Genomic DNA, 8,789 nt, shown 5'->3' with positions numbered 1-8,789 from the left:
CTATCATCCACACAACTCTCTCCTACTCTATCCTACCTCTTCTTTCACTCCCAGCAAGAATTTCCATTGGTAACTAAAATTTGTTTTTAAAATGTTAAAGCCATATTTATTCACTTAAACTAGATATTCTTTTGGTGTTTTATGAGTTAGATTTACATAGTATATGTTAAGATTTAAGGGTAGTTTTACCTAGAAGCAAAGAGATGGACTGTTTGACTCTCATACTTTCCATTCCTGATTTTATTGCAAAAATTTTGGGGGAAAAAGTATACATCCTGTTCTTTGGGGGTTGGACAAAGATTTCTCAAAGCACCCCATCTGGTGGTAAGTAGGTAACAGTATATAATTACACACATGTATAGTGTTGAACCAACACACACACATATCTAATTCATCAAATAGTGGAAGCATAAATTTATCCCTACAAATAATTTTAATAGACTAAGTACTGCTTAATGGTTTAAAAGCCTCATGGATTGCAACTAAAATCTGATAGTCATAGGTAAAGTCTTATCTTTCTTCTTCCTTTAAAAGAAGAAAACAAAATCAAAAACAAAATCTTTCCTATATTGTCCAAATCCACCTTTGGGTCTCTGTCTGAGGAACTCTGCCTTAAGGTACTCAACTCATTCCATCAAATGTATTTTAATTGTGATTTATGACTATAAAAGAGAAGTTTTATCATTATACCTGGAGGAAAGGCTCTGTGTGTAAGTGAACACATGCAGATTGTGAGGTTTTCTTTTCAAGGTTATCAGTGAAATAAAACCCTCAAATTTAAAAATTTTCATAAAACTTGCAGACCTCTGAGAACACGTCCTTGGACCCCTAGGGTTCTGCAGACCTCAATTTTTAGAGACACCACCCTATGTTAAGCCTATGACATTAAGATAGAAAACATACGTTATTACCAAATCATAGATGTATATATGTTTGAAGAATGGGATAAACAGTGACCTCTAATGTTTTTGCCAGCACTGCATTTCTCCTGCCTAGTCATGTGTTTCACTTGGATATGAGCACAAAATGAGATATTGTTACATAACAAATGTGCTTCTGTGTATTTCGTCACAATGCTATTCACTGGTGTTAATCAGACCAGATCTGAACACATGGACTATACTATCCAAGGTTTAATCATGACCATATTCAGCAATTGTTATTTTACCACTAATATTTAATTCAGGTAACCAGATAACCATTTGCAAAAATATTCTCAAGGCTATTTGGAAACAATAGCTTCACTTGTGAATTGTCAGAACACATATTGCTTCAATATACTTTGCAGTAGTGAGAAGTCGAGAAACACTTTTTGCAAAATAACCCTTTCTTCTCCAAGTCACTGCTCTCAAAAGCAGCCAATATATAAGTGAATTACCAAAGATATTTTAATTTAGTCACTTAAAATTTTATTTATTAAGCATATATTTGCATATAGAGAGCTATTAATTTACTGTGTTCTGAACCTAAGTCTTAAACCAATTTCAAAGGAGTCAAGAGAGTCAAAAGAACAAAGGTGTTTCTCAATAATATCTTTATTACTTCTTTTTAAAGTTGAAGGTTAGGAAGTGGGTGATGAATGGCAGGGATGGTAGTTATTAAAATACTGTTTCCTGAAGAGAACATTAACACAATTTTGCCTGTACTTAATACTTTTTATTAATATATGGATTTAATAACTTCTTAAAATTTAATTAATAAATAAAATCATAGAATTTTAAAGCTAGGGATATCCTTAGGTATTATGAAGATCATGCCTTCATTTCACGGTTGAATAAACTGAGGGCCAGAGATGTGATGTATTTCAGAACTTGTTTTATGAAAAATGTCTAATGTGTATTATAAACTCTTTGATGCCTAATTCACTTTATCCAACACCTAGACTATTAAAGAACACAAACTTAATAAATAAGTGCTTTTGAGGATGATATCAACTTAAATATCAACTAAAGGACTACCCTGACTATATTAGTTTGCTACAGCTGCTATAACAAAGTACCAAAAACATGGTGGCTTAAATAGAAATTTATTGTCTTGCAGTTCTAAAGACTAGAAGTCTGAGATCAAGGTGTTGGTAGGGTTGGTTCCTTCTGAGGACAATGAGGGAAGGATGGGTTGTAGGCCTCTCTTGTAAATGGCCATCTTCATGTTTAGATGGCATTCTCCCTGAACACTAACCAATTACTTATCCCAATAACAAGATTAGAGGCTGACTTCCTTTATCAGCCAAAAAGGCCATCAATTCCTGTGCTGACCCTTACCCCGCTGCACCCCGAGGTATCTATATCCTCATTCCTGGAACCTGTGAATATGTTAGAGTCCACGGGAAAAGTGAATGAAGGTTGAAGGAGGAATTAAGGCTGCTAATCAGTTGACCTTAAAATAAAGAGATTATCCTAGATTATTTTAGTGGGCCCAGTGTAATCACAATTATCTTTAAATGTGGAAGATGGAGGCAGAAGAGTAAGTGTCACAGTGATGCAATGTGAAAGATGTGATCAGACATTGCTGACTTTGAAGATGAAAGAGGGCCACATGCCAAGGAATGTGGATAGCCTCTAGAAGCTAGAAAAGGAAACAGATTCTTCCCTAGAGCTTCCAGAAAGGAAAGCCCTGAAGACACTTTGATTTTCACCCTGTGAGACCTCTTTCAGATCTCTAACCACCAGAACTGTAACATAATACATGTGTTGTTTAAAGCCATGTGTTTGTGGTAATTTATTACAGGAGCAAATAGAAAACTAATACAGTTCCTCTTGAAGGTATTAGCAACAGTGACCCCAATAAATCTATACTCTTCTGTAACACTGTTGACATGTCAAGTAATTAGGATAAATATCATTTTAATGGTAAGGTCATTACTATCAACAAAATAAGTGGGTTCAGTCACTCTTAACAATTTTACCCATCACATAGGTGTAGCTATCTTCTCAAAGAGACAACGTTGACTCCAGAATGGAGCAAAACTGATGTATATTAGCCAGATAATACTTTGATTACATATTACTTTACACATGTGAAAATGGACAAAAGGAAATTCAGAGATTTCTATAACTACCAGCTCTTAAAAATTTTAAGTTGTACAAGAATTCATATTTCACTTTGTATCAGTGTTTCTCAGACTCTTATGTGCATATGAATCACCCAGGGATCTTATTAAAATGCAGATTCTGATTCAGTAGGTCTTGGGTGGAGCCAGAGATTCTGCAGTTTCTAAGAAGTCCCCAGGTGATGCCCATACTGCTACTCCATGGAACACACTTTGAATTGCAAGGATTTAATAGACACAGATGCACCAAACCCTACCAGATAAGTAAACTGGCTCCAAATCACAACCAATACTGAGTTCAAAAGTAGTCTTTCTCTACATTAAGTACTACTAATTGCAAAAAGGGAGAAACAAAAACAAAAATGACCTTTAGCATCTCTTAAGCGTTCATTGGTGATAAAAGTGAGCCTCTAGGTTCTAATTAAAATGCTTGACTGATTATTTTAATAACTTACATACATATTCAAAAATAACTTCATGTTGTCTTAGAATAGTGGGGATGAGTAAAGTCTGAGCATTCTATACCTAATGTAATACTTCCCATTAATGTAGAATATATTTCTTCTTCCACATTTTACAATTCCTCAGATCTCTTCCAATTGTTTCTCTGTTGAGGAGATTTCAACACAATAAATGATTGGTCTATGAAAGGGCAAAGCTATTTGGAGAATGGGTCTGGGATAATTACTTTCCTAAATGGCATAGCTATTTCATCCATGAAGCACACTGTAGGTAGACCAAGCTAACCAAGTAAGAAAGTATAATATATAAAGAAATATATTAAAGCAATATATTAGTGTTGGAGAAAAGTTATGATCTATCCTTTCACAAAACCCAATGAAGAAACACTTTCACCATTGCTTGGTACTTGACAATAGAAAAAGTAGTGTATGGGTCTACAAGCCTTCTGCCACCGAAGGCACTGGAGTCAAAACAAGGATCCCTTTCTCTTAAAAGTCATTCTATCTGTTCAAAATTTTCATTTCCACTGAGAGAGAAAGGAAAATGTCATAGGCATTACAGACTCATAAAGAGAGTAAGTCAGGGAGAAATTTTACACACAGACAAACACAATTTTTGAAAACAAATGAAGAAGGGCCTCATTCTAGCTCTCCAGCCTATAACCTAGTAGTTAAGAATGAAGCCTCTAGAATGACACTTGCTTTGAAGTACTGGCTCTGCCACTTACTACTTGTATGACCCTGGACAAGCACCATGCTTGTCTACCTGAGAAAAGTGCCTACCCAGGGCATGTAAGTCACATGTTTCCATGGCTGTTTTAAGAACCATAAAATAAATTTCCCCCAATCCCAAGGGAAGAGAGGCTAAGAAAATGTTTTCCTCAATTTTTGCCACTCTAACAAATAACACATTTAAAGATTCTAAGGATCAACCCAATTGGACATAAGTCTCATGTAAAACAACAGGAGATCAAGAAGGTAAGACAGCTCTGCTGTTGTAGATTTCTTTACAGATGTCAGATGTATAGTATTTGATTGACAATATAATGCCAATTGTTCAGTTGCCATGTACTTAGATCTCTGGTTAATCCAGGCAATTTTGCTACTAGTTGGCACAAGGATGATTCCATTTGCACAGACAAGTTTCAGTTTATTGTCTTGAAATTTTATGCAGTCTAGAAAGGTCTCAGTCAGTGACAGTATCTGAATACACTAGCCTCTCCAGTCCCCTTTGTATGCAGAATATATGTCTCTAGAATTTTCACTGTTTACTTCCAAATCACTATGCCTAGATAGAGTGTACTCAGTGCAAGTATAAGACACCACCAATTTCATGTTTAGCTAACTGACTCCACTGTAAAATCAAAATCAACAATTCAAATATTTTTACCTTGTTGGGGATTACACTACATAAAAATATAATTCCCTCTGGGAATACAATTTTAAAAGCAGAATTAATTAAATATATATATTTAAAATATTCATAGTTTACTTACAATAGGCTATGACAATAGCTTTCAAATTTACAGAATATAATACCCTTTTGGACTGCTTTTCATCCATGTTCCTAAACCTCAAACATTGATGGGATATTGGGATGGTGGCTCAAAGTGAAGCAGCAGTCCAAGTGAAATCTGTAGAAAGCCTCTGTATTAAACCACATTCACTTTCTTTCAAATAAAACTGAGCTCCATGGAACAATGCAGTTTGAAGCCCAAGGGGTAAGGAAGTGACAACTGATATATTATAAAATAGCAATTATGGCAGCCATCACAATGATTAGCTCTGATTCAAGATGAAAACTATCAGTGACAGTCAATGTAAAGCAGCAAACACAAGACATCCTGTAATAAAAAGAGTGAATAATTAGTGGATTTAAGAGAAGATGCATAATGAAATGTTATCAAAGAGAAATATAGACAATGGAAAATGTCTTAGTATTTTTTAAACTGAGAAAATTACACACAGAACCACTTCTGGGATAATGTTCTCTTGGTCTTATTTATCAGGACAGAACATATTTGCAGGCTACCCAATATATAGAGATGTCTGTTTTTCTGTATTGCATTTTCTTTGAATCATATTGAGGTTTATTCAGTCACTGAAGGGTCCCTTGCTTGACTAATGATGAATAATTTTTCACATATATACAGTTCTTTCGATAACTGTATTACTTTGTTTCCCAAGAAATTGGAAAACAAAGACCATATATAGCTGTAGATATTTCAAATAGTCATCCAGATGCTTTGGATAAAGAAGTATATAGTAGATGGTATGGTCCCAACTCTTAAGAACAGGTTTAAAATCCAGTTGAGGAGTCTAGTCTAACACACACATACATACACACACACACAATAAAATTTAAAAATAAGAAGACAGTATAAGGCAGGCTATAAGAAAGTGACAAATATAAGAACTGATGTAGGAGTTCTAGAAAAGGTGAGCTTAATAATGGTTGGATTAGACTTGGAAGGTACTTACAGAGAGGTGCAACTTAAGTTGAGCTTCCAAAGTGGGTAAGACGTGAATAGGCAAAGAGAGTGCATCTTAGGTGAAGGGAGTGGTAGTGATACAAGGAGCAAAGCTCTGGAGGTAGATTGTTCTGGCGACATTAGGGAGAGTTGTGCACTGAGAAATAAACTAAGATAAAGTTCCTGTGGTATAATAAAGTCAGATTACAAAGCTCTTTGCAATCCAAGTGTAACTGGGCTTGGAACAATAGAAAATAAGAAGCCAATAGTATTTTGGTGGAGAAAAATGACTTGATGAAGGAAGTGATCAAGCCGTTAGTCTGACAGGATGAATTAGAAAGCTGGCTAGGAGGCTCCTGGAATGACTGGATGGGTGGTAATGAGAGACTAGACTGTAAAATAAGGGAAAAATGGTAGGAGAGGCTTTCAAAGGAAAACTCACCAGAACTTGATAATCCCTTAACTATGAGAAATGGAGAAAAATCCAGATTCCTCTGTAAAATAGGAGTTCATGATCAGACAGTGGAGCAGAAGTATTAACACTACTATACAATTTCTCTACCAAGGACAGACAGGCAGGATGTTTCTCATGGTTGCCGAGTGATATAGCCCCTCCCAATGAAGGGGAGTCATACAGGATCTCTCAAAATAGGATTTGACCTTGGTGGTTCTAACAGAGACACAGAGGAAGAAGGAAGGACTTAGCGCCAAACCTGAAACCGAGACCAAAGCTTTAAAAGAAACCTTTCCAAGAAGGAAAAAAAAAAAAAAAAAAAAGACAAGAAAGGAAAATTTCTTACTCTGAGTCTCTCCAAAGAATTTGTTTCAAAAATCACTGAGCGGCACGCCAAATCAGAGTTCCTTGAAGACTAAAAGTTGGATTCACTTGAATAATTGTTTCTATTCTCCAAATGGTTTTTCATCTCAGTAATTTCTATTCCAAACTCCTGACTTCTTTCCATTATTCTAAACCTGATAACTGTAGATTAAGAATTTGCCTTCTTACATTTTTCAGGCCCACTCTGGGGCTGCATATGCTCATTAGGCCAGATTCAAAGTAACTGGCAGATTCTTTCCATCAACTAGCGCTTGAAACATCACAAGGCCAACTTACCAACCCTTCGCATATTCTGCCCAGACAGACCTCAGCCCAACCCCCTCCAGCGAAACGGAAAAGGCGCATGCGCAAACGCAAACTCCACGCCTGTACTCCTTGCCACGAACTCCGCCCTACCACCCCCACCTCCCCGCAGAGGTTGTTATTGCGCAGGCGCAGCACCTCCAGCGCGTTTGAGCAGGGCTGTGAGAAATCTGCAGTCCAGTGAAATCTAGAAGTGTTAGAATTCACTCCCCCTCCTTTCTTCGGAGGCAGAGGCGCCACTTTCTCCTACTCAGGGGCCAGAAGCGCGTCCCAAACGTCGCACTCTCTCGGAGCAAGGTCCTTCGTTCTCTGCCAGTGTCTACTGTATCCCTATCCTCATCTCGTTTTTAATCTCACGCTGCCGCCAGGCTTCACTCGGAGGATAGAGGCAGTTGGCTCCCCCAAAGCCGCACCAGTTTGTTGGCAGCCTCTTTAGGCCTCTGAACCTCCGTGCCCCCCACTGGGCAGAGCATTAGATCGGTGCCTTGCTCGCCCTCCTTCGCCCTTCACACCTACCCATGCTGGGTGCTTACCTCGGGCGTGGTGCAGTGACGGGAGGGATCAGAGGATCCCAGATCAAGCCAGGGCTGGGGCAGGCGTATTCAGCGAGATTTTTCCTGGGTCTCCACTGCCTCCTCAGACAATGAAATCAGCGTGTCCGATCATCAATTCTCATCATGATCGTGACGTCACAAAAGACAGCGGCCAATGGGAGCCGAGATCAGCTCCGGACAGTCCCTGGCCTCAGCCCAGAACCCAAGAGTGGGGAGGGGGGAGGAGAAATAGCTGCCTGCAGTGGGGCTGCCTCTTCCCAGCACATATCAGCTGCATCCAAAGCCAGGCCTCTCTGTACCTCTCCCTTCCTGAGTAGAAGTGAACGCCCAGCATCCCTGTGACTATAGTGGTTATATGCCAGCCATTTGAGCAGGTGCTGCCTGGTCTTCCGACTTGAGATTCGCTTGCAGCAGAATTGTTGCACGCTGCCAAAATCAGATGATAACATACAGAAATATAGTTTTTTTGTTGTCAGTGTTCAATTGACAAATGTATATTCAGTGTTACTGAAATCAAGAAGGTGTCCACTGAGCCTTTAGAATTTGTCGATAAGAGTGAGTGTACTGTTTTTTGTCTCCAGTTGACTCTGGCGACTGAAGAAATTTAAATTATTGCTTCTGTTCACCTAACCTTAATATCTGTTCTGCTGGAAGTTACTTGAGTAATCACCATTACACCATTACAGGAAAAAAACCCCTCAAGCCATATGTTACATCAGTTAACACACTTGATACACTCCCAAAATATGCTGGATGCCAAGAGAGATGTAGAATTCATTGGTCCTCTGCTATTATAGAACTTATAATATCATTCGGAAGATGTGACTAGCACACATTAAACTTTCACAACAATATAATAAAGTACATGATCATGTGCTCAGTCATGTAGTCATGAACTACAGACAAGAGTTACATCGTTAATGGCTGAAAACATCAGTGAGGTGAGGAGAGTTGGGAAACATTGTATGTTGTAATTGAAATTTGAGCTATTTCTTGAATGGTGGATAAGAGAGGATGGAAAACACTGTCTTAAAGGGGAAGAAATGGGCAAAAGTATATATATATATATATATATATATATATATATATATATATATATATATATATATATAT

Source organism: Lagenorhynchus albirostris, chromosome X (genome assembly GCF_949774975.1).
Source record: "Lagenorhynchus albirostris chromosome X, mLagAlb1.1, whole genome shotgun sequence".
Taxonomy (NCBI): domain Eukaryota; kingdom Metazoa; phylum Chordata; class Mammalia; order Artiodactyla; family Delphinidae; genus Lagenorhynchus; species Lagenorhynchus albirostris.
This window is presented reverse-complemented; position numbering follows the sequence as displayed.